General features: G+C 59.3%; 1 protein-coding gene across 1 annotated transcript in view; it reads right to left on the reverse strand.

The window, feature by feature from the left end:
• LMOD1 (leiomodin 1) overlaps nt 1-12861 on the reverse strand; it is a 35207-nt gene that overhangs the window by 4213 nt on the left and 18133 nt on the right. The window lies entirely within an intron of this gene.

Genomic DNA, 12861 nt, shown 5'->3' on the forward strand with positions numbered 1-12861 from the left:
GTGGGAAGAGGAGGAGGAAGGTGAAGCCGCCGTCCATGTCCATGGACTCTCTGCCCTCCTGGCCCTTCTCCTCCCCGCCCCCCTTCCCAGAGGGCGCGCAGAGCAGCTTGGTCCTATGGAAACAGCTTGTACCTGTTCCACAAACACATGCCGTTGGGGACCAGCCCCGGGGCTTATTTAGCAGCAAAAGTCCTTGGCTCCTCTGCTGGAATCACGAGAGCCGGCCAAGGGGCACGGGGCCTGGTGAGACAGGGCCTCGGAATGCGGCCCTTTGCTCCTCTGCCCCACAGGCCCCCGGGGTCCGGCCGCTCTGGGGACTGGCCGGGGCTGTGGTGATAGAGCAAGGGGCAGGGAGCCCCTCTCCTGCCACTGGCTCCCAGGGACCTGGGTGTGACGCTCCGATCACCTGGCGGGGCTGGCCACCTCGCTGTTCCTTGACTGGAAACGGGGAGGGAGAGGGTAGATGAGGAAACCCCACGGGCAGCCCCCAGCACACCCCTAAGGCTCTGCCAGTTCAGCAGGGGAGCCCCCCTCGCCCCCCAGTTCAGGGCACTGTCATCGCAGACCCCACCTGCGCCAGCAGCTTGGTGGTGAAAGCTGGGGCCACAGCCTGGCCAGCGAGTCGGGCCCAAGCTGCAGAGGTCGGGCCCCCAAGGCAAAGACGCCTGCCCTCCCCTCTCCCTCCCTTCCCAAAGTGTGCTCGCCTGAGCGTTTCTCCGAGCCCCCTGGGCACTGCCCAGCTGCCCTCTGCAGAGCGAGTTCCCACACACTCAGGCCTCACGTAGACAGGGAAACGCGGGACCCAGAGAGACCAGAACTTAACCAGCTTCACCGAGCGAGTTTGGGAAAAACTGGGTTTCAGACCACATTGTCTCAGAGCAGCCATGAGTCAGTGTGACCTCTGACCTTCTCCACTGGGGCCAAGGCACCGCCTCCGCCTGCATCCCTGCTGACGCCCCGAGGCCCACAGACCCTCGCACATCAGCCTCCTCCTCTCCCCAGTCAGACCCGGCCCACTTCCAGGCCCGGGCCCCCCATCAGGACTCCTTGTTCAGCATGTTAGCCTCTCTCTGCCTTGACGCCCCAGACCCTGACCTCTGCCCTTAGTCTTTATCCAGGGCGACTCCCCATCCCCTCTTAGGGTCCTTCCTCTACCCGGGGTCCTCCGGGCTTGGACCTGCCATGGTCTGTTCTCGAGGAGGTGTGCCAACCCTTTAAAAAGAACCTGATGAAGAACAGGCCGGGGGGCGGGGGGGTGGGGAGAGCCGGCTAACCCTGGGTTTCCTCCAGATACCCAGGAATGAGTGGGCTGGTGCTTGCTGCAGCTCCACTCGGGCAGCCCTGGGAGCTCAGACGTTGCCTTAAAAGGAGAAGGAACCCGGAGTGCTCCCCGGGCTGGGGCTGCTGTGGAGCCCGGCTCCTCGGCACACAGCACAGCTGCCTCCCTTCTGCTTATCTGAAGGGAGGCCAGGCCAACCTCCTTGCTTCTGGAACTGGTGGTGCATCCTGGTGACCTCCGGGGGTCATTTGGGCCTGTGTTCCTGTCTCCAGGCCTCACTCGCTATGCGTCTCTCATAGCAAGAGGCCTTTAGGTCAGTTATAATGAAGAACTTCCAGAGAGCAAAGGTCCCCAGGCCTCTAGATGAGAGACCTAAGCAGCAGTTACATTTTTTCCCTTTGGGAAAAGCTTTAGGGTTCGGAGAAGCCCACAGGGGTGGTTTGGGACTCTTCCGTGGAGGCAGAGGGATGGGCAGGATGACCCCTGAGAGCCTCTATCAACCTGGGACACGTCGCAGGCACATAGCTCAGGCTCAGAGGCAAGCAGCGGCTCCTTCCTCCGTCCCCTCCTGGCCCCACTGCCGCACGACGTGGCTCTGTGTCTGTCACTTGGGCGAGGACCCAAGTTCCACGCCTTTCATAGGTTCAGACGGGCCCGGGTGGCATCTTCCCGTCCCCTCGGGCCTCCTGACGCTGTTTCCTCTAGGAGTCCTGCCTGACTGAACGGAGAGGAGAGCATCTCGCTCTCTCCACTGCCAAAGGCGGGAGAAACAGAATGGACCGTCCATCCGAAAGAACTTGCTGAGGGCGAGGCCGTGGCCCAGCCCACTGGCCCTAACCCTAACCACCCCCAGGCCATCTCTTTCCTCCCCATGACCCCTCACTGAGGAGGCACGGCCTCCCTCTCTGCAGAGGAACCCTGTCCCAGGCGTCTGCGGGCAGCAGTCTGCAACCCCCGCAGAGGAGGCACCAGGACAATGGGCGTGGGGAAGCTCATCCAGCAAGAGGTGGGGGTGCAGGATACCTAGTTCACTTCCCAGCCACCTGCCTGGGGCGGGGCAGAGCCGGGGTGGGGCAGGTGATAGGCAGGGGGTGCGCCCTCAGGTGTGACTCCCCTGCCAGGGACGCAGGTGCGCCGGTTCCTCCCCCCGAGCAGAGCGAGGAATGCTGGTTCAGAGGGTCCACGGCCAGTCTGTGCTCTGTCCCGGGGCTGCCTGGGGAGGCGTCCAGAATGCACCCGCTCAAGCTCCAGGCTGGGCCAGGACTCAGGAGACTCCTCCAGGCCCTAGCTGAAGTTCCTGAGGTCAGGTTGTATCACCCAGGAGAGCCCATGTGGCATCGCCCAGTGCTGGCCCCAAGGCTCAACCCCTCACCTCTCCCTCTGGTCTCGCACTGGTGCTCCCCACCAGCCCCCACCACGTCTCGAGCCCCAGATAGCACCCCCGTTTCTCCCAGGAAGCCAGCCCAGCCTGGCCCCACCCCCTCCAGCCACCTGGTGACCTCCTGATACCAGACACTGCAGCTGCCTGGGCCATCTGTCCACAGGGAGGAGCTGGCCACAGGCTGCAGGGCCTGACCAGGTCCCCTGGGAAAGCAGCTCCCTCACAGGGCTGGTGTCGGGGCAGGACAGGGAGCAGGCCCAGGGCTCACAGGACCAAGGGAGTTCACTTCCTCCAGCCTCCTGCTGCATGGTGTGCCAACTCTTTTATTGTTTTCCACCGAGAAGAAAGAGTCTAGGGGCCAGGCTGGTGGTGTAGTGGTTAAGATCATGCACTCCACTTTGGCAGCCCAGGGTTTGCGAGTTTGGATCCCTGGCACGGACCTACACACCACTCATCAAGCCACGCTGTGGAGGTGTCCCATATACAAAACAGAGGAAGATTGGCACGGATGTTAGCTCAGGGCCAATCTTCCCCACCAAAAAAAAAAAGAAAGAAAGAAAGACTCTAGACTCTCCTGCCAAGAAGTTTGAGGAGGGTGAACTGCCTTTTGGGGAAAGGAGTATTCCTGGGGCTGTGGTCCTGGGTAAGGATGGCAGTGCCTGATTCCCTTGGTCTCGGGGGGGCAGGAGTCCTCGGTCGGGCCGAGGCCAGCTCATCAGACAGAGCTTCAGGTCTTGTAACAGCTCCCGGTCTAAGATCCTGTGGGTCCACAGTGTGAGAGCTATTCTGCCACCATCCACACGACAAGCGACGTTGGAGGCTTGTGCCCCCTCATCCCAAAAATGCGGACCCAAAGAAAGCTTCCCACATGTCCAGGGCTTCAGAGGGCGTCCAGGACGGTCCAGGGGCCGGCGTGCCTGGTAAGCTCTGCGCTGAAGCCCAGGCCCACACCCTCCTGGAGCCGAGGCAGGCCACCCTGCAGGCACCCTAGACGACCCGCTGCCCTTCACCCCGGCCTGCCCAGCTGGTGCAGTGCTCTCCAGGAGCCGCCCACTGGGCGCGGGTGAGGCACCCACCCCCCCCGGGGGCGGGGGCAGGCTCCAGCTCCGGGCAGCACGTCCACAGGTGATCGGGCCTCATCTGGGAAGGGCGCTGGCTTTCCAGGGATGGGCAGGGCAAACCCACGTGCTGTTTTGGCTGCTTCACACGGGGTTACGACTCGTGCAGCCTGGTGGCGGCTCGCTGGGCAATGACAGTTCCTAGCCCTTTGTACAGAAGAAGGAACCGAAGCAGGAGCAGGGTCACGGTCGTGACCTTTGCCTGGGTCTCAGGTCTTCCTTTCCCCGTGCGTCCTATAAGCTGTCATCGTGGTTTTAACAACCATCCGCGTTACCATAGCGTCTTAGAATTAAACCATGGAAGGTCACCAGCTTTGGACACTGCGCTCAGGAGCCGTGGCGGCTTCTGCGCCGGGCGTTCACATTTCCCCATTTTGCATCAGGTCATTCTCAAGTCACGTCAGATGAGTGGAGGACTGGAGCTCAAGCTCAGGTTTCTAGGCTTCTAAGGCACCTGGTCTTGACCACCAGGCTCCACTCCCGCCTGTCACAGTGAAACCCCCAGGAACAAGTCTGCGCTCCTGCTGGGAGCTCCCGTCAAAGCCCGCAACACAGACCTGACCTTTGCCACCTGGGCGTCTGACCATTCCATCAAACAGATGCTTACGGAGCGACAGCTGGGTGCCGGCTCTGGGCTCAGCTCTGGGGCTGCAGAGATGGAGGGGCAGGAGGCTCTGCAGAGCTGGGAGAGGCCCCAGCTCCCGGGTTTCCTGGCCACGTGGGAGGAGGGGCCATCCCGCAAGGAAGGGCTGTGGCTTTCGAGGGCAGGGTTAGGGGAAGACAGCCTGGCGAGAATGGAAATGGGGATCCGGGGGTCCGCGGCCCATTGTGCTTCTCATTTCCCTCCCAGCAGGGTGAGGGTCCCCAGGCCAGGGCCTCCACCGTCGGCCTCGCAGGTTGCTCGTTTCCCTGCCGGTTTTCCAGGATTTGGCAACGAGGCTCTTAAACTAAAAGGGTCTGTGTGGTTAACTCTGGGGCCAGAACAAAATAAATGCCGGTGCCGAAACCGTGCCCCGCCCCACAGTCAGGATTGGAGGAAGAAACCCGAAGACGATGAGATGGAGTTTGAGGAACAGACGATGAGATGGAGTTTGAGGAACAGAGCGGGGCCAGGGGAGGAGGCCGGCTGGACACCAGGGAGATCCGTCGGGTTTCTGAGAGGAGAAGGCCCTTGCGGGTGGTAATGCCTGTGGAGCACGGGGCCGGGAAGCCCCCCTGGGAAGGGTCTGAGGGGGTCCACCCAGGCAGAGCCCCTGGAGCTGATCCCAAAGGAAGAGGGGGAGTTGGAGAAATGGGTAAAGAGCGGGGTGAGCTGAGGAAGGCCCTCCCCTTCGCAGCCTTGCCCACCCTGCGCCTCGTCCCCAGCCCCGTCCTACAGCTCTGTGCCTCCTCAGCCAGTTAACCCCACCCATCATCCAGGGTCACGAATGCATCGAGCATGGTCTGCTTCCTCCCCGACAGCTCCCTCCCTTGTCTTGGCTCGTATCACTCTGTCCCTTTGTCCATCTCCCCCCAGAGACCACGGCACAAGGATGCTTATTGTCCACTGGATCCCCAGCAGAGAGCACAGAGCCTGGCACACAGTGGGTCCTTGATAGACAGCTGTTGAATGAATGAACGAGTAAGGGAATGAGTGAGGGAATGAGTGAGAGAATGAGTGAGTGAGCCAATGAGTGAATGAATGCGTGACCTGCCACTGACCACGTCAGGGGCAGATTCCAAGGCTGGAATGCAGTGGGCTCAGTGCCCAAACTGGCCGGAGGTTTGAGAACCCCGGACCTCACCTTCTCTGCCTGGTCCAGACGTGTTACCGGCCCCCCAGCCACGCCCCTGACCCTTTACCCAATAACACAGAGGCTGGTGGGGCTCCAGGCACGGGCCTGGCTGGAGAGGCTCACCTGGCACATGTGCCAAGGCAGGGCTCAGGCCAGGGCTAGGGCTGCTGGGAGAAAGGACGTGTGTGACTCCATCCCCCTCTGGAAAGATGGCCCAGGGCTCTGCCATCGGCAGGAGAGCATTTCTAAGCTACCCACACTCTTTCCAGAAGAGGCCAGACGAGGCCGACCCAACCCCAGGTTAGACCGTAGGGCACACCCCTGTGTATGTGACACTTCCTGGAGTCCACACTGAGAAGTCCTCCTGGGTCTGCGCTGCCTGCTCCGCCCGCCCACAGCCTTGAGGATGTCCAGAGCTGGGGGGAGGGAGGTGGGAGCTGAGAGGCAGCTAGCAAGCCAGGCCAGCTCCCAGAGCCTGCCCCCCAGTGACTTTCCTTAAAGGAATGCGGTAAACAAGAAGCGCAGCCCCACGGGGCCAGAGGTGGGGGGGAGCCCTGACGGCCATCTTATTCTCCATCTTCACCACTTTATCCCAAAGGACTGGGCAGCCGGGGAGAGGTCGAGAAGGCTTGTTTGCTTCAGGCTCGGAAGCTCACCCCAGAACTGTCATCCATCAGCTCGTTTCTTTAGTGGCTTCTCTCCGGGCTGCTACTCAAACCACGATCTTTGAGGACAAGGCTAAGTCCTAATGACTAGATCTCACCCAGATCCCCACTGACGGTGTTGCTGATGAGGAAGCTGTGTGAGCAACAGCGAGACTTCAGTCCTGCTGAACGCGGACGTGCAAGAGAATTTTTTCCTCTTTAAGGCTGAATAATATTCCATTGCATGTATAGACATTTCGTTTATCCATTCATCCGTGGACACACACCAGGGTTCCACTTTTTTGCTTTGTGAATAACACTGCTGTGAGCATGGATGTGCAAATGTCTGTTGGAGTCCCAGCTTCCTATCCTTTGGGGTGTACACCCAGAAGGGGCATTGTTGGAACAAATCCACATTCTGACTTCTCTGTGCCACCTGCCTTGAGTGTCTCACCTCCAGCCTACCCAGTGTGTCAATCACATTCCTGCAAATATCCTCAAACGTGGGCACACCCCCCCACCCAAGCCCCAGCCCTGAGTCTTGGAGGCCAGGCTGCCAGTCCACGCCCCCACCGCCGCCTCTCCCGCAGTCTCTCCTGAGTGATGGTGATGCTGAGCACCAAGTCCAGAGCTAGAAGCCAGAGCTCCAGTCTCTGAACCACAGTCCTTCAGAGGGTTGGCGCTGCGTGGGAAGCGTTTACAACAGTGCGCAAAGCACACGGAGCGCCCAGGAAAAGTCAGCGGTCCCTGCCGACCCACGTGCCCTAACGCCCAGCTCTCTGCCAACCTCCAAAGCACCTGTTGGACTCTCTCTCCCTTCTCAGCCCTCTCCCCCCACCCCACCCCCATTCTCAGCAGACACCTCCTCCACTTACTCCCAGGAATAAACAGAAACTCACCCGTGCGGACTCTCTAACTCCTTGCCATCTAGCCTGCAAACCCCCTTCCGGCTCGTCTCCGTCCTCCTGGCCTCGGGAGGAAGTGCATCCCTCCTCCTGCTCCGTGGGCTGGCTCCTAGCCTCCTCCCTCCACGGAGCCTCCTCTCTCTCCCCCAGCCCTGACCGCTCCCTGCTCCCTGGCTCCTCCACCACCTTGCAGACAGCTCGCCCCCCACGTCCATCAAATCCCCGCCTGCCAGGTGCTGCCCTCCGTCTCTATCCTTTCACTCCTGAACTTCCCCAAAGAGCTCCTTCTTAATCCCTCTTCATCCCCGGATCCCACACGCTCTCGCCTCAGGCCCCCAGTGTCCCATGGACCTTAGTCTCTCCCCGCTCACAGGGGCCCTCTCACTGCTAGATCGATTTACATCGTTTATTCTTTATCTCGCTCGGCTGCTTGGGAAGCATTTGGCCCTGTCGCCCAGGGCTCCCTCCTGACCATCCTGCCTGGTGTCCATCGGGCCTCCTGGCTTCCTCCAGCCCTCCCACAGCTCCTGTCCAGTCTCATGCAAGGCCGGCGTCCTCATGTGCCTCTTGAATATGGGGGTTTCAAGGTCTTATTTGAGCCTGTTTTCACCTTTAGACCTCCGCCGGGTGACCTCATCCACTCTGATGGCACCACTGTGTCCTATGTTCTGAAGTCAATGGAAGCCGTATTTCTGGGCCAGACGCCACTACGGAGGTTCAGACCCTCATGTCCAACTGTCTAAAATCTCGGCTGGCATGTCCCAATGTCCCCCAAAACTGAGCTCCTCTCTCCCCACTGCCGGCCTGCCCTGGCTCCATGCCCTCTCCTGGCCACTGGCTCCTCCAAACATCCGAGGGCTCAGCTCAGAAACCCTGACGGAAGAGGATGGGAGGGGCAGGTGGGGGAGCCGTGCGGACCCCTCTGCACTCGCTCATCCCTCTCCCCGTCCCGAGGGATCTGAGGGGCAGGCTGTGAAATCGACCTGTTTATAAAAGACCACTCTGTCCCCTTCTGTTCCCTATACACGGACGGTGCTGCATCCTAACACCTCTTGAACAAGTCCTTTCTCCCATCCTCACGGATGTCACTGTAGTCCAGGCCACTGTCCCCTGCCCCCGGGGTTACCACAACACCCTTCTCACGGGCTTTGCTGACCTGCTCCAGGACAGTCTGCACACGGCAGCCATGGGGACCTTGCTGAAGTGCAGAGCCCTCAACTCACTTCCTTACCTGCAACCTTCCAGTGGCTCCCCAGGGCCCTGGGGACAAAGTCCAGACTCACGGGCCCTTCCTGATGTGTCGCTGACCTCCGTCGCTCAGTGCCCTCTCTTGGCATCTGTCCTTGCCAGCTCCACTCAGCCCTGCTTGACTACTCTTGGTTCCTGGGGGCAGCCAGACCTCTGGGCTTCTGCAGTAATATTCTCGCTACGTGGAAAGCCCTTCCTCCCTTTTCCTGGTAAATTCCTACCCGAATTCCTAATCTAGAGAGGTTTCAGCTTAGCTCTTTAATTCATCTGGATTTTAGTCTGGAGTATGATAGGAGGTAGCAATCCATCTCTTTTTCCCAAACAGATATCCAATGTCTGAACTGCTTTTATGATCAGAAAAAACAAGAATTGTTTTATAAAAAAAAAAATCATCCTTAAATAATTCCGTTTCGTAGCAAAAAAAGAAAAAACAGAAGTAACCCAAGACCCCTCAGGCCAGTGGCGGGGAGAGTGACGGAAGGGACAATGGGGACAGGGGGATGCCCGGTGATTCCAGTCACCCAGCCCAGCTGCGCTGTGCCAGGACCGGCCGCAGCGCCCGACCCTCACTGGTTCTGCTCTAGCGACTGCAGAGTCAGCCCCGGCCCCACCTCCACCTCCCGTGTGAACCCACCTCCACGGTTCATTTCACCTCCCAGGATGGTCTCCAGGGGTTTGAGAACCTGGGAGATGAGGCCGTTCTCCGAGGCCGTCCAGCCTGGGGTCAGGCTCTGCATGGGGAGTGGGGGGCGTCGGTGTGAGGGTCTGCCTGCCCTCCTAGGTGAAAGGGGGGGCAGGTGTATCCTGCAACAGACAGGGGTGTGTCTGTGCACACCGGGCCCTGAGTGTGCCACCAAACTCTGTCAAGGGTATGGTGAGTCTTGACGGCTCAGAGTCTTTAAAGACAACGATTTCCTGCGAAAGGATTTTAAATATTAAATCGGGGAAGCAGACCTGGCAATGAGGGGCTCTGTGGGTCTTGCTCCCCTCCCGAGAGCCCGAGAAGAGCCACGAAGAGGCACCAGCAAGGAAGATGGGGGTTGGGGTGAGGGGATGGCATTCTGGCCTGTGGGGGTCCGGCGGGCCGATGGGCTTGGGTTTGCGGTTATGAGGACCCATCTCCAGGGGCTCAAGGGCCTTGGGGCGGATCTTCTCCAGGGTGAAGGGTCACCCCATGCTCTCTGCAGGCCTAAGAGTTCAGCCAACCAGTCTGGTGACTCATAATGGGAAGCCTGTAGCAAAGCCCATTTTTGGAGAAACGGGGAAACCTCTTTGGAGAAACAAACAAGTCACTGCAGTGCTGTGCGCTCTGAAACGCTGGCTGCCGCTTTCCGCTCCTTCACTTCATCGCAGCACAGACGAAAACCCAAGTGAGTCTGCAAAACTCTGTGCAGAGCTGCTGAAGTGGAAGTCGTTTGTCCCCGAGGACCGCCCTGTCTTACTCAGGTCCCAGGGGGTGGCAGGAGGAACATGCAGTCCTCTTGCAGCCCTGGGGCTGCCAGCAGGCGCCTGGCTGTCACGGAGCCCCCTCCTGCCGGTTCTAAACAGACAGACTCCAAAGCCCAATCAGGGCTGGAGTCGCGGGCCCCTGCTCCGAAGGGCGCCGGGCTCCATCCAAGGCTCTGCTGTCGCCATCTTGAAAGTCTTCATCATTCTCCAACAAGGGGCCCCACATTTCAGTTTGGCACTGAGTCCTGAAAATTCTGTCGCCAGTCCTGGGCCTGACAGGAAAGCAGGAGCAGAGGATGGTGAGAGCGAGCAGATCTCTGCCTTCCTGCGTTCGCCATCTCGGGAATGGCATCCATGCCGCCCCACCCGACCTCAGTCAGTCTGACTCTTCCTGCTCCGTCTCCATGCCCCGTCACCCCACCTTCCCGAGGTATCTCAGAGCGGCCCCTCACCATCCCGCTGCCCACGCTGTGCTTGGCGCCTCCAGCATCTCCTGCCTCCTAGCAGGGTCTCCCCACCCTCCGTCTTTCTTCTCCTCAAGCCACCGGCACGCTGTGGCCAGAGGGATCTTTCTACAATGTAAATCTGGCTGGTGGCTCCCATGCCTCCGGGATGAAGTCCAGCTTCCCAGCTGGGCCCGCAGGGCCCTCCACGACCCGCCTCGGCCTCCCATCTCCTCCACGCCCATGCTTGTCACAGCAGGGGACGGACGTGCCCTCTCTGGAGCCTGGCCGCCTTCGTGGACGCTGTTCCTGCCTCCCAGAACGTCCTCTCCCCTCTGCCAGGCTAACTCTTCTTCTCTTTCTCCTCCCTTTCCTCCTCCTCCTCCTTCTCTTCAGGTCTGTATTAGGGGAAACTTCCACTGCACACAGAACTCGAGAGAACCGCAGAACGAGCCTCGAGGACCCGTCGCCCAGCTTCCCTGGCGCTCGACACCTGGCCAGTCTTGCTTCACCCGGATGCCCACCTGTGCTTCTCCCATCCTCAGATTATTTTGACGCAAATCCCAGGTACATCATCTCATGCATAAATACGGCAGCGTGTATCTCTAAAAGACAGACATTTTTTTAAGAGATAGCTACAATACCATTCTTTTACCTAAAATATTAATAGACGCAGTGCCTCCTAATGGCCCATCGACACTCAGCCCCGGGCCCCTCACCGGCCCTCAGCTGGGCCCCGTCGGGGGAGCCCTCCTCTGGGCCCCTGCAGCGGGCTCGCTGCTGTCTCTGTGCTTGTCCTGGTTTACGCGCATGGCCCTGGACTAGATGGTGAGTGACCTCAGGGCAAGGACCAGGCCTTTATTTCCATCCCCAGCGCCTGGCCTTGCAGAGTGCTTTGTACATAATAAATATTTGCTGGGATGAAAAGAAAAGCTTTCAGTCCCACCTACAATGTCCCTACCAAGTAGGTTGTGCTTGAATCCTTCCAGTGACAGGGAGCTCCCTGCTTCCTGAGAAGGACTTGCCTCTTTTTGGAAGCTGACTCAGAAAGCCCGTCTGGTCTGGTTCCGTCCCTGGGGTCACACAGACTTGCTTGTACACGCGTGCTCCGTGCGGACTGTCCTCTCCCTGGGGCTGCCCTTCTCCAGCTACGAGAGTGTTAGACTGAGCCCACCATTCCAGTCTGACCAGAACTTTCCGGATCCTGCCTCTGCTATTTAAAAGTTCACTGGCCCTCAGCCTCAGATAATTTGCAAATCTGGTAGGTGTGCCTTCCAGGTCCTCATGCCCCCTGGACAGGGCAGAGCCGAGGACAGAGACCCCCAGGGAGCACCAGTCAGCATCCGGCTGCACCACCTTCCAGACCCCCCGTCCTGGCCACTCAGCTACCACAAGGGGCCTCCTCCCAAGTGCCCTGAGCATCTGGAGTGGGCAGGATAGCGGAGAAGAGAGGGAACCGTTGGCTTCAGCGCCACCTCCACCCACTGCTGACTCTTCCTGGGGACTTTTACCCCAGTAAATGATCCACCTTGAGCCACCACTTCCCAGGTTTCAGACACTGGCAAGTTGTTCTGGAAAGTTCTTCCTTTCATTCTGCAGAGCATTCCCAACTTCCAAGTGCAGCTCCCTTCCAGTGGCTGAGGCCCAGGGAGGCCCGGGTTCTTCATGTGCCGAGGCCACGGAGACAGGAATTCCCCTTGCTGGGTGGGAGAAGAGGTGCCCTGGGGAGTCCGTCAGAGCTGGGGAGTAGCCCGAGCCTTAAGCTGAGTCTTTTTTCTTTTTCTTTCTTTTTTTCTTTTGGTGAGGAAGATTGGCCCTGGGCTAACATCTGTTGCCAATCTTCCTCTTTTTTGCTTGAGGAAGACTGTCCCTGAGCTAACATCTGTGCCAATCTTCTTCTATTTTTTATGTGGGATGCCGCCACAGCATGGCTGGATGAGCCTTGTGTAGATCCGTGCCTGGGATCCGAACCTGTGAACCCCAGGCCGCTGAAGCACATGAACTCAACCACTATGCCACAGAGGCAGCCCCTAAGCTGAGCCTTTAATAAAGCTCCAGGACAGCTGGGAGGTGGGTCTGCTCATTCCACTGGGGCGAAAGAAAGGGAAATCCCCATGCAGAGGGAAGAGAGGCAGCAACAAGGATGTCAGTCAGTTAAATCAGGGATGCCAGGTGGCGTCTACACAGATCCAGTGAATACACAAGGGAGGTGAGAGCCTGGAGCGGGTGGGAGCAAAGCCTCAGAGGTGGCAAAACAGGGGGTTTACTGGAGCTCAGGCATCCAGGGACGGTTGCGAAGGTCTTTGTAACCAGAGGTGGGCAGAGGAAGTGATGGTGAGAGGCGAGACCAGAACTGTGCCCTGAGCCAGATCACGACAGACTTCACATGTCACGCTAAGGGATGTGGGCTCCACCCAACGCGCCACAGAGAAGCATGCAGGTTTTTAACCAGAGAGTGACAATCAGACTCGTGCGTTAGAAAGACAGCTCTGACAGCTGTTTGGAGGATGGGGTTGGGGCTGGGAGAAGCTGGAGGGAAGGAAACCAGCTGGGAAGCTCTCACAGAATCCACGCAAGAAGTGATGGGCGCCTGGACCACAGCTGGGCAGTGAGCACGAA

This window comes from Equus przewalskii, chromosome 31 (assembly GCF_037783145.1).
Source record: "Equus przewalskii isolate Varuska chromosome 31, EquPr2, whole genome shotgun sequence".
Classification (NCBI taxonomy): Eukaryota; Metazoa; Chordata; class Mammalia; order Perissodactyla; family Equidae; genus Equus; species Equus przewalskii.